Raw genomic sequence first — 18695 nt, 5'->3', positions numbered from 1 at the left:
GGTGGTGTCATCCTTGGCACCAGCCAGGTTAGTGAATTGGGTGGGAGATGGGGTGAAGAGAGGGGAGAAGGAAAAAACAAGAGTTCAGGGTTAAGAGAGAGTCTTTTGGTTAAAAAATTAGACCAAAAAAAAAATGCTCTTATCCAAGATATTCGGAAATTAAATAAAAACAATTTTAATCTTGCCAAATCAAGACAGAAGACACAAACATGGAAAACAAAGAAGAGACAGAAGAAAATAAAAACCAGAGACAACAATATTTGCAGATAACCGACCAGCTCTCAAGTAGTAAAAATACAGACTAAGCAAGTGTTACCAATGTATAGCTTGCCCTAAAAAATCCAAACCATCTGCATTTCACCTCTTCTTGTAAACATACCATAACAAACAAAGAGCCATGTAAAGGCTAAAGCAAACAACAAGGGACCTGGCTAGTGTTAAAAACCTTCTTGCAAAACCCCGAACAACTTCTTTGTTCTTCAGCTTACACACATGTAAAAACTGTGTATACTGCAATAGGTGTCTGTAACATGGGTTTAATCAAAATTTGGTGGTTAAAGTACTGTTCAGTGTAAAACTGAGAAAAGTTAAGTAATTCCGCCATTTGTGGTTATCCAATACATCATTTCTCCATAGAGAACAGCTTTGTTCCAAAGTACAAAGAGCATAAACAGTGCCCTGTATTCCTCAAACTGAAAGAGACTCTTGAATCCACTTGTTCAAATCCAGACTTTAAAATGCCATAAGCAACCCTCCTAGACTTTCTGAAACGCAGACCATCACGCTTCAGAGTTACTCGCTGCTGAGAAGGAGCGATCAGCAAGTGGATACAGGACACAGCTGGTACCTGTCTGTGCTACCTTGCCACCAAGTCTCCAGGAGACAACTTCCAATGTACTTTTTTTCTAGCAAAGAGCAGGTGTCTGAGTAAATACAGGTGTCACAAAAATCTGTAGCTATTAGGTCTTGGATGAAGAAAAGAAGTTGAAGGGCGACTGAAATTACTATTTCAGATTCACAAGAGAACAGCTAGCTTCTGTTGCCCCAAGTAATCACAATACTGCTTCATTTGCTTTGAATGTGAATTTCAATTTTGTGATACCTATCTTTCTTTGCTTGGCCTCATAATGGCTAGACAACAAACCTGGGTGTGACTGTGTTGCAGTTTTGGTTTTACCTCTTGACAATTAGCCCTCTTTGATGGAACACGTTTTAATATTATCTGCCACCACAATGCTCCATCAAGATTGTGTTTATTGTCAGTTTTTTATTTTATTGCTTGCAAAAAAGCAGTAAGTGCAGACATGGCAAGGCAAGACCTGAAGCATCAGCCGAAACAGGAATGGGCCCCAATCCCTGTTCCCAAAAGCAAGTACTTGAGATACTTAGGAAGCCCAAAGAACACACGTGGTCACCTCCTTAGTTTAACTCATCCACTTCCATAACTCTCTTGCCTTCCATTTTAGAGCCTGCTGAGCAGACAGAAGAAGAAACACTTGGGGGATGAACACCAAGGGAAGACTTCCTTGCAGAATATTTTTATTTCGTTCTTCATTAGTGGATGGGTGACAGCCAGACATACCAACTTGGGTGAGCACGTGCGGGTTTCAGGGAAGACAGAGTGCCAATGCTCATTCCCAGGGGGCTCGGTCTCACTTACGTGATGCCCACATTCACACTGCAATCACAACTGCACCACTTACAATCTTGTTGGAGCCTCTGCTCACAGGATGCTGGTTAAAGATATCCTAAATCCCAACCCCATCTCCCATTACCCCAAGTCCTCTGACAGCAGACTCACAGGATCCTTTGTGGTAATGGAGAGCTCGACCAACAGCTTTACCACTAATATCATCCCTCAAGGAAGTACATTTCATTACGTGTTTTAGAATATATATTAGTCTGATATACTAGCCTGATTACTTATTCCGTACCAACTTCATAAAACAACAGCACTAAAGATGACCAGTGATGCAGGAGCTTTTGATGTTTGCAACGTGCTTACAGGGCCCAAATCTAAGAGACAGCATCGCTGCATCAAGAAATGTCACATCAAGGTTTCCAGTAGCTTCAACATTTCCCGTTTCATTAAATAAAAAAGGGGGTGGAGAAAAGAGGAAACCATGTTTCTGCTCCACTTATTTGACGAATGCAAGAAACTGCGTATAGGAGAGATCATCTGACACAACCTCTCTGAATCTTGCTGAAACATATAAACAAAGCGAGATCAACCTGGGTAACTCGAATTAGCTTCCATGGTTTAGGCAAATGGTTTAAAAATCTGAAAGTTTCTGGATACCTTGGCTGAATGCTTCCAAATAATTAGTACCTGCATGCAAGTATACTCGCCAGTAAATAGCAGGTTTCAGAATTCAGTGCCTATCTATCTACACCACTTCAGTCTTTCAACAGATTAACTCCAGATGACAACTTAGCTACAAGTCTCAGCCTGGAAGCACTTCCCTCCCCCCTCCACTGAAATCAGTCAGAAATGCTCCGAAGGAGATTAGGGAGACGATTTTGCAAAGCACAAAGCACTGACCTAAATGTGTTCCTGTGTAAGTAGGTGGAGATTCTAAATTTGACTGAAACGGCAATGTTCAGTCCAGCCCTTTGTGTTTTTCAAGATCTGCGTAAGCTTTTAAAGCCTCTCATTTAATTTAAAGCAGATTTCTCCGTCTCTAGAAATGTTTTCTGCTCTTAGCCTGTTTTTCTATAAACACACTGACAAACTGAACATACACATATTCTGCTGAACCTAGAGAAATTAAAGGTTTTGTGCTTTGCCTGCTAGCTCTGAAACAGCAACATGCGATGCTCTGGCTTGTGCCAGCATCTGGTAATGGTGCTCAGGCATACAGGAGGGATGGCTGCTTCATTAAACAATGTGCTTGTAAGCTCTTACACTAGGCAAGGAGATCCCAAAATATAGGCCAGCCCCATTTCCTGTTTTCATCCATACAACACTGTTAAATCAATGGGATTTACATGGATTAGTCAAGGAAAAAATTAGCCTATTTTAGTAATGGTAAAATGACATTAAGATTATAACCCATCTCACACTCTGAAGACTAATTACTTCCCAATTCAATGTACTGGAAGGCTCTTTCTGCCTAACAGAGTCATGTCACATGAAAATAAAATAGTTTTGGTTTTTTTTCTAATTTTCTCTCTTTTAGGCATGAGGTATTTTAAAACTGAAAGAATTAATCATTTCATTTTTTCTTTAAAGAGTGAAAAAGGAGCACAGACTGCTTGGTTAGAAAAAACAGACTCAGAGGCTGTTGCCAGCTCACTGAACCCTGAGCTATGACATCACAGCTGGCCATGACATAATTCCTTTCGGAAGATGGGAGCTCTCTTATATGCCATTCAGATTGCTGTTGCACCCTCAGCTGCTCCTGAAATTCTCACGTGTGAATAACAGCGCCTGTATGGAAACATTCAGATAAAATGTCACTGAGGTTTTGAAATGATAACCAGAAAATGCACTGTGGTATTAGTTCTGCTAAACATTATAAAAACTTGAATTTTAGTTTTTATTAGCCTCTGTGAGGCTGAATTTCCCAGAATGAAGTAACCGTGCCTCAAAATCATCTAAAAATGGTTTTGTTGTCCTCACACCAAGGGTCTACATCCCCCCTGCTGAGACACTTATAAAATAGCTAATCTGAGAGCAACTCAGTGGTTTTAAAAGGACCCAAATATAAAAATGGGCTGAAGGATAACTAGGACGATGCAGAGAAACACAATTCGCACGTGTGGGGGACACAACCGCTAAGATATCACCAGCCACCACGGGACCCACAACAGCTGCCCATCTGTACGCTGCTCCTGGTGCACGGCTGCTGCAAGTCAACTCAGCCCAGCTTAGCCTACAGCTAAAGCGGGTTACTCCATTTTTAGCTGCTAACAAATGAAGGGGTTATTTGCTTTTAATGCAGTGAAGATTACTAAGGGCAACAAGTTATTAACACAGAGCCCATGTGGACACTTGTTCAACAGAGCCCCTCCAAATACTTGGGCTCCAGTGCCGGTCTGGGGCTGTACCCGCAGCTCTGGCAAAGCCCGGTGTGGCTCTGGCTGGGCAGGGGGTGTCCCGGCCCGGGTCCACACACAGCTTAGCGGTCCCAGGGTGAGCAACTCTGAGAGCATCCCGAGCTGAACCCCTGTCATACATCAAGACTGATGATTTTCATAGCATTTTCCTCCACAAGGCAGATTATTCTGGTCACTTTGTTTCAAGCTGCTCGCATCCGTCACTCCTCACATCCTCAGTAAATGTAGGGCTGCTTTACAGCCTCCATCCTAGGGACTGCATCTCAGCAGGGCTGCATGCATGCACTACAGTTTAAGTACTTTGGGACTGCTCAGAGTGAAATGCATAAAATGCTAATGTATTACTAGACTCCTACAATATTTTTAAATAGCATCTCCGGTATATGGAACTATTTTACAAGCAAGTCAGTGTTCTATGACACCAAAGATTTTTATTTTATCTTTTAAAGTTTAAATATCACAGAAAAGTGGGTGTTCATAGGATCTGCCAGCAGCACAAACAAAATGTATGAATCCAGACTAGAAATGAAACAATCTCTCCACAACAGGGAAATTAAGGCAAACAACAGAAAAAAACCCACAATACACAGCAGCTTAAAAGCATCGAACAAGCAAGTAGAACAAAGATTTCAAAGCACATTTGGGCATGCCCTTCGTCAGGCAACATGTCAAAACCACTACTTCTCCTCCGCTTCTCCTTGACAGACGGTCTGACTGGGCCCAAAGCCACACCACCAAGCTGTGATCCTGGCAAAACCCACAAGGTAAATAAGGTTGGGCACAAAGTGTGACTGGATGGGAGGCATGCGAATGCTGAAGGATGAAATGCTGGTGATTTAGCAAGCAGCACAAACTGCTCAGAAACAACGCTCCAGCGCAATGCCAAGAGTGCTCTGGAGGTAAACGCTACATAGCCAGAGCTGTATCCATCTTTAGTTGAGGCCCTCGTGTACCTGAAAGGTTAAATGCTTCAAATTTCCTGAGCAAATCTCAATTCTGCTCATTTTTCCTCAAGCTACTAAAAAATAAAACAACTAACCCTCAATTATCCAGTTAACATTTAGTGAATTTTGTTTTCTTCTGTGCTGCTAGCATGGCAGGAAGATGCAAGAAAGTGCTACAACGCTCTTCTGCAAGACAAGATATATTTTGTCGGTACCATGCCACCTATATGTGCATGCTATGTAAGTGCAGCTGATTGCCTCTGAGCTAAAAAACACCAAGGAGATGCCAAGTCACATTATTTGGCCATTTTCTTCTGTTTTAACGTTGTGTAGCAGGACCATCTGCACAAGACCCAATCAATAACCAAAGCCAGCCACAGCCAGATGACAAATCTCTCTGCTTCTGCAGGTTTAAATGTCAAATTACTGGTGCCATTCAAATTCTGGTTCACTTTTAACTTTAGATCAAAGCTAACATAGCTGGGAAGACAATGCTTTCCACCCTCTGCCTTCCCCCCCCTCTCGCTACTCTGAAATCATCTGTCTCCAAGCCAGAAGTCTAAAGGGAGTGTAGGGTGAGTTCAAAACAGAGAAGGTTGATGGGAGTCTACTGCCAATTCCGTTCTGCAGTCACAGCTTGCTCCCACGGCTCCATTAGTTGCCTGCAATCAAGGGCGGCCGACTCAGTCCTGCTTGCTGTCCAGGTTTAATAGGTTCAGCCAGTTAATGAGCAGCGGCTAGATTGCATTCCAAGACTTCACATCATTCACAAAGCAATTAAGTGTACACTTCTTGGTCTCCTCCAGGAGCCTGAGAGGAGTGCCTCATTCTACTGAGAGGATAAATGCAAGCCACAATTTTTGAAACTGAATAGGGTGACACAGTGGGAAACTGTCAGACTATTCACCTGTTCTAAGTGTCAAGCTGTATACATCGTTCCTTTTCCACAAGCCCCTGAAGGGCTCCCTTATGTATACATCCCTGGATTATAGATTGCTCTTGCTAGATGAAACCAAGAGCTGTAAGCCACTGGGAAGCATCTCAGTGAGCTGCTGACAAAGCAGGCTAGGAAGCCATCATGTAAACAAAACAGAAATTTAATTTGAAAGCCACTGCAAAGGAAGGGGTACTTTTCACGTGTTCCCAGTGGATGACTGCAAGGCACCTTGCAAACAACAAAACACCCCCAGATCTACAAAGCTCAGAAGCTAAGTGACTTCAGGGCATCCCTCACAAAACCGGGACCATGTACCTAAGAAGACAAGGATACCTCCAAGGGCAGAGCTGGGGGAAAAGCAAGTATTTTCTTTCTCACTCCCACACGCCCGTTGACTCCCTATGTTCTTGCACTACACTTTACTGCCATTATCGTATCTACCTTTACTGCTCCAATGCCCCTTCCAAGTGTTTGCGTCTTTTTAAGCTCCCACTTCCAGGGCACAGATCCTACTATTACAGGGAGGCAGCTTCCCTGGTAGTACAAAGGATCCTCAGTGGCTGATTCACAGTTGGATCAAAGCTGGATCCTTAACATGCTCTGAAAGGACAACTCCTTACATGTGCGGGCTGCTTTTTCTAGGCTGTGCAGCTGAACCCGAGGGAGAAAGGAGTCTTGCTGGCAAGGACCCATCTTTTCTCTCCATGAAGGGACTGAGAAGACAGACGTGCTTCTTCTATCTTACACCAAATGTTAAGAGCCATGATCACAGAGTTAGTGAGTAGATGGCAGCCACATCTAGAGAACAAGGAAAGAGAGATGCTGGTCTTACATTCTTTTCTCCTCATCCTATGTACAGCACTCACATATGAGATTTACAAAAGTCTGGGTACTTACTAGCTTATAACATAATTACTAAAAAGAAGAGAACAACAAAAACCCCCTGAATTCTCAAGATCCCTTCACAACCTATTTCTGTAAAACCACGAATCAAATAAATCTATCTTGGACAAAGGGATCTTTTGAATTTTTAAGAATCAGATTACCCAACCACTAAATCTACATCGATTCAGTTTCTCTGAGTGAAGACACACAGAAGCATCCACTATCTAAACTGGAGATGAGTTTAAGGGAGAAAAAAAATACCCCTTCACTCATTTACCAAAAAACTAATCACTAAACTTTAAAAATACTTACACAATAACACAGACTGGTTGTTTTACTTTAAATGCAAAACCTTGGTATGGAAAGGAAGCACAGCTGAAGGGTTATATAAGTTTTTTCTTCTATTATTCTCCATTTCCTTCGCGCATGCCAGTCAAAACTGTAAAATACTTGTGGGAGAAATGCAGAAGGCACGGTTTCACATTCCAGAAGATCTATTTCCATGTGCTGCGTACAAGGCAGGCGACCACCCAGGGAAGCCGGGCAAACATGGTTTGGCCCACCAGGGCTGCAATTGCACGCTAGCAGCCCTTCTCCATCAACGCTTTGACCTGTATTTGCTGTGAGGGGTAACCACCAAGCCTTACAAGTGGCCGAGCCTGTGGCAGCATCAACTCTGCGCCTGCTCTGAAACAATACTAATGAGCAGCTCTGCATCTTCTCCTCTTGAGAAGCTGTGCCAAGTTCACATGCAGCACTAAAATAGTTTGAATATACCATCCACAAGAAAAAAAGGAAAATAAAAACTAGATAATACAGGAGCCTGTAATACTAACAGCTCTTTACTTCTCTAACCCTCCTATCCCCTGTCCCTTCACCCTCCGTCACTATACTTTCACCCCAGTTTTACTGAGAAAAGGAGAGCAAAAGTGGGCCATCTGTAGCCTTGGGAAAGGGTATGGCCAGCTATTTCCTCTCCTTAGAGTCCACGAGAATTTTATTTGCTTTTCATATGTTGATCACAGAAAGTTTTGGTAACTGTTTCAGAGTCACTAAAAGGGAATCAGTCCCTCAGAGGCCAAGCTGGTTGAGAAACTTTGCTGGCTGTAGCAACAGAAGTAGGCATGACTTGCCTTTAACAAAGCAGAAGGCATTTGTTTTTAGTTAACTGGGTAAAGGGCAGTAAAACTCAGCCAAGTATTTATTTATTGGACTGGAGTGCCTGCAGCGAGCGGATGGTGAGATGTGTGTAAGGTTTCTGTAATCCCAACCTTGGAAGGGAGGTAAGTGAACTTTGGTTTCACTGTTGGAATAAGATAGCACAGAAAGCCTGTGGTATGTGATGTAGAAACACTGATTTATAAAAGGGATGTTCTGGTGGGGGTGTGGGGGAAGAAAACAACAAAAAAAAAGATCTTTAGATCTTTCCCAAGACAATACCTTTTCTACATCTGTTGGCCATTACTTTCTGCCAGTACAAGGCAGTCAAGAGCATGAGGAGGTAACAAACCACTAGTTAGATTTCTGCTTTGGAGGAACAATGCTTTCATTTCAGCAGTGAGGAATGCTGACTGTACCCTGGGTGTTGCTAAGCGTACCCCTCTGATCTCTCCAGTGGGAACACCAATCAAATTTTAAAAAAGTAACAAGTATTAATGGAGCCTTACCTAGTCTCGACCCAAACTGACACTCAGCAGTGTAACTACTGTATGATACTTTAGTAAGTGCTTACATGTGGTCCCACCAACTGTGACCAAAAGGCTTATTTGGCTCTCAATCCTGTCCGCCCACTCGGTGCGAGGGTAACATGAGATGGTGGGCAATGAGAGATCCCAACTCTGGATTCATATCAACTCTGGCAAACATGACTGACTTTCAGGTCATGGCAGGGCAAAAACATGGGGAGGTTTTCCGCCATGGATGGTGCCACCTGAGGATGCTGCAGAGGCTCGTTGGGTGTGTGGCAGGGAACAAGAAACAAAAACAAGGAGGAAAAACCAGATGACTTTGCAGTGCTTAGCTGGAGCTGTCAGGCAACAGTTAATGCTGAGGAATGTTGCAATTCTGTTTATATTCTTTCACCACAAGCAGGTGTTGGGAAGCCCAGGCTAGGAGGGGCATGCAGATAAAAAAAGAAAGAGGAACCACTTTTTTTTTTCTTTTGACATGCGTGACCTATTAGATGAATCTTTTTTACCGACAGCCTCTTTTCCTGGAATCAGCACAGACACCCAAGTGTCACTCCTGGGCCCTCTGATAAACAGACAGCGTACCTCAAACGTTTAGGTTATGTTACCTCTTTGTAGTGGAGCATGACATGGTTTTGATAGAAGTTTTGGGGGAATTAAGTAATTTTTAACAGAGACATTATTAAAACCTCCAGGCTTTTTCAAATTTAGATTTAATTTGCCTTTTTTTTTTTTTTTTAATTATTTTCACACTACTATAGTCATGTGCTGTCATGTTTGTCATCTGAAAAGTGAGTAGTAAAGGACGGATCTCCACTGACATCCATCTCATTTCTTTCTTTGGTCACCTTGCATACAACCATGCATACCATTTTTACACCAACAGATTTTGTACAGAGAAATGCTTTGACCTGCAGATTTCCCTCCACCTGCTGCTGCTCCTTGTCCAGCGCCGCAGCCACCTCGCGCTCTCCTTTCTTCTGCAGTTCTTTGTTGCTGAATGTCAGGGTCATCGGTACCACTAGCTGACATGATTAGTGTGGCTGACATTACACCACTGCTCTAAAGGAAGCAGGCAGAGGGCAAGGGGGGGGGAAAAACCAAACCACACCACCCAAAACAAAACCTGCAGCCATTTTAGGCAGAAGGAATCAGACTCAAATAGACAGCAACCTTACTCTTTCTAATTAAAGAGAAGGTCCTCCAACTGCAACGGACATATGCAGCATTTCGGTGCGCTCCTGTACTCATGAAATCTGTAGACTTCTGCCTGCCCCAACACATATTCTGGAGATGTGGTCCAATTCTTGGAGATCGAAGGCAAAGACTGGGGGGGGGAACAAAATGGTTAAAAGAAAAAAAAAACCAAACCAGCATCAGACAGGAGATAAAGCCTGACCTGTGATTCAGCAGATTTAAATGCTCAGAGGTACAACAGCCTGTGCACTACCGAAAGACAGCAGCAGTCCATTACATGTATTGATTTGCAGCACTTTGTCAGCACTAATGATGTTACCTCATTAAAAGAGATAAATGCCCTACTGTTCTACCAAAAGCATCTGCTCCTTCCTCCTTCTTGCCTGTTCTCCAGCAGGGCCCTCAGCAGCAGCACAGTGAAATCAAATCAAAATCCAATGCTAAACTCACTTAGAGCCACTTGCTAAAGTTGCTTTTTTGTTATTCTTTATTTCAAGTTTTTTTTAAAAATGGGGTTATTCTGTGCTTCCTACAGGTATTTCTTCTCTTGACACCACATGGGCACATCAAAGGAAAACAAAGTCCTGTGAACTGCCACAGCCCTCCTGCCAGCAAAGGACTTCTTGGAAAATAAACGAATGTGTACCTCAGATAATTCATTGACTGTTAGGTAAAATGATATGGGCTGCAACTTTGATCAAAACAGGTGAAGCAATAGGTAAGGCAGCGATAATGACTTCTGTCCGTTAATGCCTGACAACATGTTGCCGCACACAACATGCCGATTTTGTTCTGACAGATTCCTTGTTACATGCAAAGGTAGCAGTTTACAATAATGAATGTTTTATGCGTAATTCCTTTGTGTATAGGGTCTCCAAAGTACACATTATTAAAGTCTATTAAACTCTCTCTTTAGCAGAATTACCAATGTGCCTTTGGGGAAATTATTACAATGAAGCTGTACCGGTATTTAAATTCCAGTTGTTTAACAATCTTTTCCTAATCACCAATCCAGGTATCTACATTAAAGTGCAGTCAGACTTCTTCCAGCACGATATAAACCTGTCTATGAGCTGCTTATGGATATTCGTTTAAAAAAAAAAAAAGAATATTTCATATTGGCATGTTTTTCATAATTAGCCTCAGCTACTGCTTTAAAATAACAGGAACTCCTTCCTGATCCTCTTCACCAAGCAGAGCACTCCACAGTTAAGCATGGTTACAGAAACAATTAACTATTTGCAGCCATACAATTTATATCAATGTATCAGTATCTGCATGATACCAGCCTATTTAAGAAAAATTTGGCCAACAGGGTCCCATCCTTTACAAACCGCTTCCCTGTGAGAAAGGACTTATCTTTGCGTGGGACCGCATGGCTTCATGAATGGAACGGCCCGTAAGCTGCTCAAACTCAGTGTACACCCAGGTCCCTCCTCTTGTTCAACTACTAAGCTCTCTGAATTGTACGTAAAGCAACAACAGAGCAGCTACTAACTGTTGGCTGTGCCCCTCAGACTGTTTCCCCTTGAAATACTGCACACTACAGCTATAGCCAGCTACTAAATCTGCTGGGTTTTGTAGCAATGAGTCTTAAACTTAATTCACAAGTTGTAAACGTGTGCCCACATCTCCTGTGTTAAGAACAGGTATTTTAGCAATAGGAAGACTCTCACGTTTCTCGGGGAGAGCAAGCAAACTTCATTATACTAGAAAACACATGATTCAGCTTCCTGGGGTGGGGTGGAGGAGACCTAGATCCTAACCTTTCTGATTTCCTCCATGACCATCAATAAATCACCTTGCTCCTGCCTCCATTTCTCATCAGTACAAGGGTGATATTTCATCCTCTTTTAGATGCCCAGACATGTTTAGGTGCCATCTATGGGCAGTCAGGCTCTCCAGCAAAGACAACTGAGCAAGCACCTGAACAGATGTCTTGTCCTTGCCACTACATCACACTGACAGTTTTACAACTTCAACACCAGTTCAATTCTCAGTCAACTTCCACAACAAAAACAACATTAATATATTAAAAAAAAATGCTGACAGAAATCTTATTAAACCAGTGGGCACAGAAACAGAATATAAGTAATGGAGTTGCTCGAGAGAGCTTCCCAGCGAATGAAAATGCAGAATTTAGGCCACCATACAACTGCATGGTTTGATATTGCCAGAATCAAAGTTTAAGTCCAAGTACAAATAAAAGGACTAAAGTTGTCATTGGAAGCTGGTATGTATAGTAAAGGTTCGTCTGACAAGTATGAATCAAATACTGTCCGCTCTTTTTGCCTCTAGGGCAAATTCAATGCCCTCTGGCAGGCCTACAGAGTGAAGCTGTTTCCATCATGACCCAAGGTCCTTCAGAGAACAATCCTTAGAAAAAAGTAAAGCAAATGGGTGGGCCTGTTTTAGCCGTACACTAATTCCCTATGAATCAATGGATGAAGTGCTTCCTTTCTCCAGTTACAAGCCCTGAGCCAAATCACCACCTCTGTTTTACAAACACAACCTCATTGACTTTGCTCAAGTTACACAAGCACTAGAGCAGATTTTGTCCTTGTGTGCAATGGGAGGCCAATCTCCCATAAATAAGAAACAATCTGTTCATCTTAACTGAAGTGGGATGAGGAACAACCCTTTCACCTTTAAAAATGAGACATACTTCTAAGAGACAGAAGGGAAAACACCCACTAATTTCACTTCTTCAGTTTGCCTCTCCATTAAGAAAGACTCCTGTATGCTTAGAAAGGACAGTTTGTCAGGCTTTTAAGGTTACCTTATCCCTCTACAGATTCAAAGTCCAAGAATATCAGATGTTGGCTTAGAAAAGTCTCCAGCATCTGCTTCATTATCCATTAAAGAAGCACCTCTTCCATCCAGTTTGATGGGGTGGTAGATCAAGGGTGCAGCTCTTCTGCAGCCTGAAGCCATCAGTCCCTTTTTCCTCTCACTTGCTCCTTCCCCTCAACCCTAATTTCACAAGCACAAGGTGAGATGGCTCTGCTTGAGTTACCCAAAATCCAACTGCGTCTTAGTTAACTGTTGGCTGGATTCACCCTATCAAGCCGCTCATGGTACAGTCCCAAAAGCACCAAAGCAGGTGCAAAAGGGACGGTGGGAAAGTCCTGGCCAAGGATACTGTGGGGACAGAAAGAGGACAAACAGCCATAACTGGGACTGGCTTAGGCTGCCATGAAACCTTTAGTCCCTGACGCCTACCCAAAGACGTCGTAGAAACACAAGACACAGTGCATGGTGTGGCATTTAACATGAGCATTGCAATGTTAACGTTCCCATCTTCTTATGTCCTTGTATTTATCACACCAGATGACAGACCTCACAAAAGCACCTGGCAATATGATGTCACTTTTTTTCCAGGGTATTGGGTATAGACTGGTGCGGCCTTCATTTGTTATTGCGGCATGTGGACAAGCAGCTACCTCAGCCAAGCTGTCGCTTTGTCTCTCCTGCCACCTACTGTACTGAAAAATCAAAATATGTGCCACCAACTCGCATGTGTCTCCTCTTCTGTTTGGAAATACCAACCTTTATTTCTTCTAGAAGTACCACTGCGTGCATGTGGGAACTCCCTGCTGTCACAACTCCTCCAGTGGTGATATCCAGCATTTCCTGATGACGGCTAAATGCAGCACTTTGAGCTCTACTTAACTCACTGATGGTTCAGGGTTAAAATTAGCATTAAATACTAAACATTCTCCAGAGTTTAGGGCACGAACTCCTCTCCCCCTGTGCCCCATGGAGAATTAATCACAGAAGATTTATTTTAAACAGTGAACAGGCCATGATGCCCCATAAACCTCTGTCCCTTTATTTGCTGTTATTTCCGATGACAACACTCACAAGGGGCAAAACCCAGCAGAAAAATAACTTCCCATTGGGCGTGAGACCGTCAACCCGTGGGCAGGGGTGAAACTCTCGCTGTACTTGAGCTGTGTAACCAAATGAGCATTACCCAAGAACAGACCTGCCAGATGCAAGAGTCTGCTTCCGACCATGGTTTACCCTTGTCCTTTTAACCTCTTGCTCTCAGAAAGCACAGCTGAACGAGTCTGGCTGTGCCATGCATACCCTTGGGGCAGCACAGCACTACCCACACGAGATGTCCTCCCCAGGAGCAACACGTGGTCCCACTGCCTCCAATGTCACCGGCTGCAGAAGTGGCTTTACTGATGGTTGTGTCCAAGTGGTGCATCCAAGGAGAAGGCAATTATTTTGCCATAACTGTCTGGGTTCTGCCATCCATCCAGACACTGTTAATCACAGTGAACGGCATCAAGAAGGGCAGCAACAAGTCTGAGCTGGTCAAGCACAGCCCGAGGCCACCGCAGGGGCTTCAAACCCACTCATGGTACTATGTGGAAGCCAATAAGCAATCAACCCAAAACCAAGTAGACAGATATCCCATGTTAATTATTTATACCATCCTCCCAGAAGGCAAATTTTAGTCTTTCATTATTGATTTCGAGAAAGTATTCAAATAGAAAACAACAAGCTGAAGTCGCTAAATGAAAACTCATTATTTTCTAGTAAGAGGCTACCTGTGGGTGCTGGTTTATTTTCGCATATATGGCATTCCCTTTTACCTGATCAACAGCTTGGGGCTCTATGACAGTGGGTATCTTCGATAAAAAGGAGCATTCTGATGAAGGAGAAAGATATTCAATAGTTGCATGATCAAGTAAGCTATCAAATGTATTTATTTATGCTGTGACCATAGTAATCAGGAGATATTAAACTGAGCATCAGTTAAATGCATTTTAAATCTGATTTTTCACTGGTTGCAGTAAAGAAATCATTGACTAGCAGGACTCTTTGGGGTCTTTACAGCCTGCAATTAGAGAAGGGGATACAGAAGATAAATTGCTCTACTCCTGCAAAAGCAAGTCTTACTTTTGCACGTAATAGTGGACCTTTCATACTAGCACTTAGAATTTGATCAACTGAGAAAAAAAAACATTAATATAACTCTACTCACTACCATATAAACATCTCTGAAAAATGAGGACATCTCTTTTCCTTAAACAAATCTGACAAGGCTATAACTAAAAATACTGTGTAACACACAGAGTTTGGTATGGACACAGGAAAACAACTGGCATGAGTAACCAGAGTGTCTAATCCCAGCTATTTAGCCACCAAAATGCCTCAAGACCTGTGATGCATCCACTTGAAGCCAAATATGGCCCACAAATACCTATTAAACATGAATGGATTTACCAAGGAGCAACAGTGTGTTCCCATTAATTGCACAAAGGCTGCAAACAGGTGAAAAAAAAATCTTTTTTACAGTGTGTGATCAGAAGCCGCTTTCGCCAACACCAATTTAATTTATGACAGAATCAAGGCAAAAAAACTAAAGGATCACACTAGCAGTTAGTAACAGGAACTATCAGTGAAAAGCTAATGGAGTGAACAGAGCCTTAAAACAACTTGATATTTTTGAACACAAACTTGAGAAACCTGCTACTGCAAGGGCAGTGTCAGAGGGTGCTCACACATCCTTCCTAGAAACTCTCAGACAACTCTCAAGGATCCCTAAGGATGCTCCAAGGGAATTAAAGAAGCCAATTTTATACATGTTGTGCTGTGTGGATTGATATCTCACTAAACCAACAGGCAAAGTTTAATCTCCAAAAGGACTTCTACCTCTCCTGCGCCTGACCAAATGGAAGGGAAAGAGATTTAAGCTTGTTTGGTCTATGGCTGACAGAGACTATCTAGTAGAAATGGAAGTCAGCTGATGAGCAGGTGATAAGCTGCTCCCAGAGTTTCCCGTGCTTTGAGAAGAGTGAAGAGGCTGGGAGATTTTCAGAGCAGATTCTCCAAACAAGCTGTTAAGAGAAGCCACTATCCAGAAGGCTTGACAGGAGGAAAAAGGAAGCAGGGAAATCACAGTTAATGGGATTTGGCCGCACCCAGAAAACAGCTAGGTTTCCGAATATATTACAAACAGTCCTGCGCTTCACCGCTGCACTAGTTCATTGCTGGATGAGAAAAATTTACATAGATTTAATGCCTTTAAAAGCTCCATGGAAATTTAGATTAATCTATTTAGAACAAATCTTGCCTCTCCCCTGGAATGCCCTGCAGATGCATACATGAAGAAAAGGAAATTGCCACCACTACACCATAACTTCTATAATTTTCTGTAAGGGGGAAGCTGTCAGGCTAGAGATTTATTTTGAGGTTATTTCATAAGTCCCATAAACGAACATTTGCGATACGGGGAGGTCACCACCCCACTCATCTTAGATATCACTGCAGAGAATTATAAAGTTAGCTCAAGTTTTCTGTGGGAGTAAATTACTATCCGATCCTGTCAAGCAGGATAATTTGAGCTCAAAAGTAGAGGGTTACCTCGCTCCCAGAGCATCTACCCTTGGCACAACTTCAGATCGAGGAAGGTTATACAAATTAGGGCACAGAATAAGGTCTTTGGAAGGAAACATAGTGCTATCATGCCTAGAGGAAAGCAAGCAAACCCCCGGCCACAGGTTGCATCCCTTTGGAAAGATCAACCTCAGCAGGAGGTCCTCAGTGCTCTGCCACCTTGGTGAGGGAGGCACTGAGGACCTCCTGCTCATACTCCAACCTAGGCGGAGAGAGAGTTGGTTGCTTAAGGTGGCAATCAAAGGAAAATTACCATAGGCCATTACCATTACCCTCTACTTGTGCAAACTGAAGCCAAGCGCGGGACATGACACAACATGTATGAACTCCAAACTCATCCCTCCTCAGATCCCAAAGGAGGCAGCGCCACAGTATGTGCAAGGAGCGAAGATGCCAGCAGCAGAGAAATTTCTGGTCTAATCGTGAGACAGAGGAAGAGGCAGTAGAAGAATGGAAACGATAGGAGAAGTGAGATAAAAGAATCACGGGACTGATAGCATCTTACAGACAACACACTCAGAAGAAGGGGAGGAAGTTCAGCGGCCGTGAAAGTGGGGGAAGGAAGAGTAAGGCTGATTTTCCCGATAGTCAGGTCATGAACGGTTCCCAAAAACCTGTCCTGTTGGGCTGGTTGTCTGACGTAAAGATGCAATAAGCAACACATGTGGCATCTTTGGAGCAGAAAAAGGAGATGTTGTGGAGTGGGGCACTCTGCAGGGGAATTAAAAAAACTACAAGTCTTTTAAGTGCCATAAATAGAGATGAAGCTACTGAGCTCTCAACCGATAATGAACGTGAGTAGTTAACAGAGGTGTTATGCAGAATTGTCTGCTAAGACAAAAACCAAAAACATTGGCTCCTCACAAACGTCTTTTCTTTTGGAAATCCCACAGCCACTGCTGGGAGATTAGCTTTATAAAGTGAGAATTTAATTGGAATTGCAGCTCTGGGTAACTACGGGAAATGTTGCTCACAGCAACAGAAAATGTAGGATAATTAGGTATTTTGGGGAAGAGGGGAAATAAAGTTAAAGTAACTATGCAAACAGAATAAACAACAACACTGTCCTCCTCTGGGACCTTTCTGAGGATCTTGGAGAAATCTACAGCCATTCCTCATTAAAAGCTGCCACGCTACGGCCACAGCTTTATTGCACAGTCTAGTTCCCAAGCCTGGCCATACTTCTCATCCTTATACTCTTATCCCCCTGCTGATCCTCACCCTGGACATCAGCTGTACGCTGAGGGGCAGGGACCCCATCACGGGTTTGTGCAGTGTGGGACCCCAGGCAGGTCGGGGTGCTGCCAAGTGTTCCTTCAACATAATTAATGAGGCGGCCCAACCAAGAGACCAGAAGAGAAAAGGTTTCCACCAAGTGAGAAAACTCTTAAGCATGAGAAGTGAAGGCTCCCCCCACACCAAATGTGCTGAGAGGCACAGCCCGGCAGGGCAAGCGGGCTGGGAAAGCCAGCCGTCTTTCAGACAAAAGTGTAAAAAAGAAGCAGGAGGGAAAAAAAGGGAAGACAAGGTCAAGCAGAGGGAGGCAGGCTCCAGACAAACCATCCCCTCCCCAGAGGAAAGCACTCAGCGGATGCCGCTGTGGAGTCTGCAGAAGATGATGCTCAGCGGGGGAAAGGGTCAAGTTAAAATACAAATCCACGTTTACACACTCTCACGAGTTCCTTAACTCCAGCCGAGAATGTAATGCTATGTTTTGCATCAGACTTGTTTGACTGCACATGTTTTCCACCAATTTCCAGTTCCAGTTTCTGCTCCTGCTCTGATTTTTAATCATCATCACCAGGACAAAACACTAATACTCAGATATTGCCTTGCTAAGAAACCTGGAGTAACTGGAAGTTATATTAACAATACTTAAATACAGTCCACGTCTATTTAAAGGTTTGAACACATCTCGTTAGAACACTGCATAAATTAACCCAGCCTAATTCTCCAGGATACATCAAGATCTAAAAAGCTCTAAGTTTGATGTTCTCTCTTACCACCCACTTTAAAAAAAACCCAAACCAATACGCTGGGGTGAGCTTAGGTTGCAAACAGTAACAAAATCACATTCAACTGAATAAACGCAATTTACTCACTGATGTAATGAAGATCATGCCATAACCAGTTCAAAACCTAAACAAGAAGAGGCTCTCCCCTGCCTCCTCCATGCACAATCCCCCCGCACCCCAATTTTCACTCTCAACGATTCCCCAGCACAGCCTGCCCGCTCAGGATCCTGCATCGTTTCCTCCATCCTTCCCCACCACCTGAAGCCATCCCTGGACGGAGCAAAGCGTGCGCTGCTGCCGCCGGGCTCCCCATCCCCACCACCCGGCTTGTGCTGGCGGCCAGACAAAGCAAACTCCGGTTGCATCACGGAGCAAACTCATTTTCCAGCAACCTCCCAGCTCGGAGTTTACCGCTACTGTAATCCGGTGCTGTCAACAACGCCGCCTTTGTTGCGCGCCCATGCACACGGCTTGCTTGTTGGTTGGTTTGTTGTTTTGGTTTTTTTTTTTTAATTATTATTATTTATTTCAAGGAGAATTTTTGTTTTAAATGAGT

At 43.3% G+C, this 18695-nt stretch overlaps 1 protein-coding gene across 5 annotated transcripts in view; it reads right to left on the bottom strand.

Annotated features, from left to right (window-relative positions):
* The window catches only part of BACH2 (BTB domain and CNC homolog 2), a 196238-nt gene that overhangs the window by 131221 nt on the left and 46322 nt on the right, over window positions 1-18695 (bottom strand). Inside the window, exon 3 of one of the 5 annotated variants that reach the window (XM_064447623.1) lies at window positions 6561-6738. The exons of 3 other annotated variants lie outside the window; for them this stretch is intronic. The gene's annotated coding sequence lies outside the window, so the exon portion shown is untranslated. Of the gene's footprint in view, window positions 1-6453; window positions 6535-6560; window positions 6739-18695 lie in introns of those variants that run through there. One more of the 5 variants, XM_064447625.1, reaches the window with a different exon arrangement.

The sequence above is a fragment of the Phalacrocorax carbo genome, chromosome 3 (genome assembly GCF_963921805.1).
Source record: "Phalacrocorax carbo chromosome 3, bPhaCar2.1, whole genome shotgun sequence".
NCBI classification, from domain to species: domain Eukaryota; kingdom Metazoa; phylum Chordata; class Aves; order Suliformes; family Phalacrocoracidae; genus Phalacrocorax; species Phalacrocorax carbo.
Note: the sequence above shows the minus strand (reverse complement) of the source record. Positions and strands in the feature narration are given on the sequence as shown.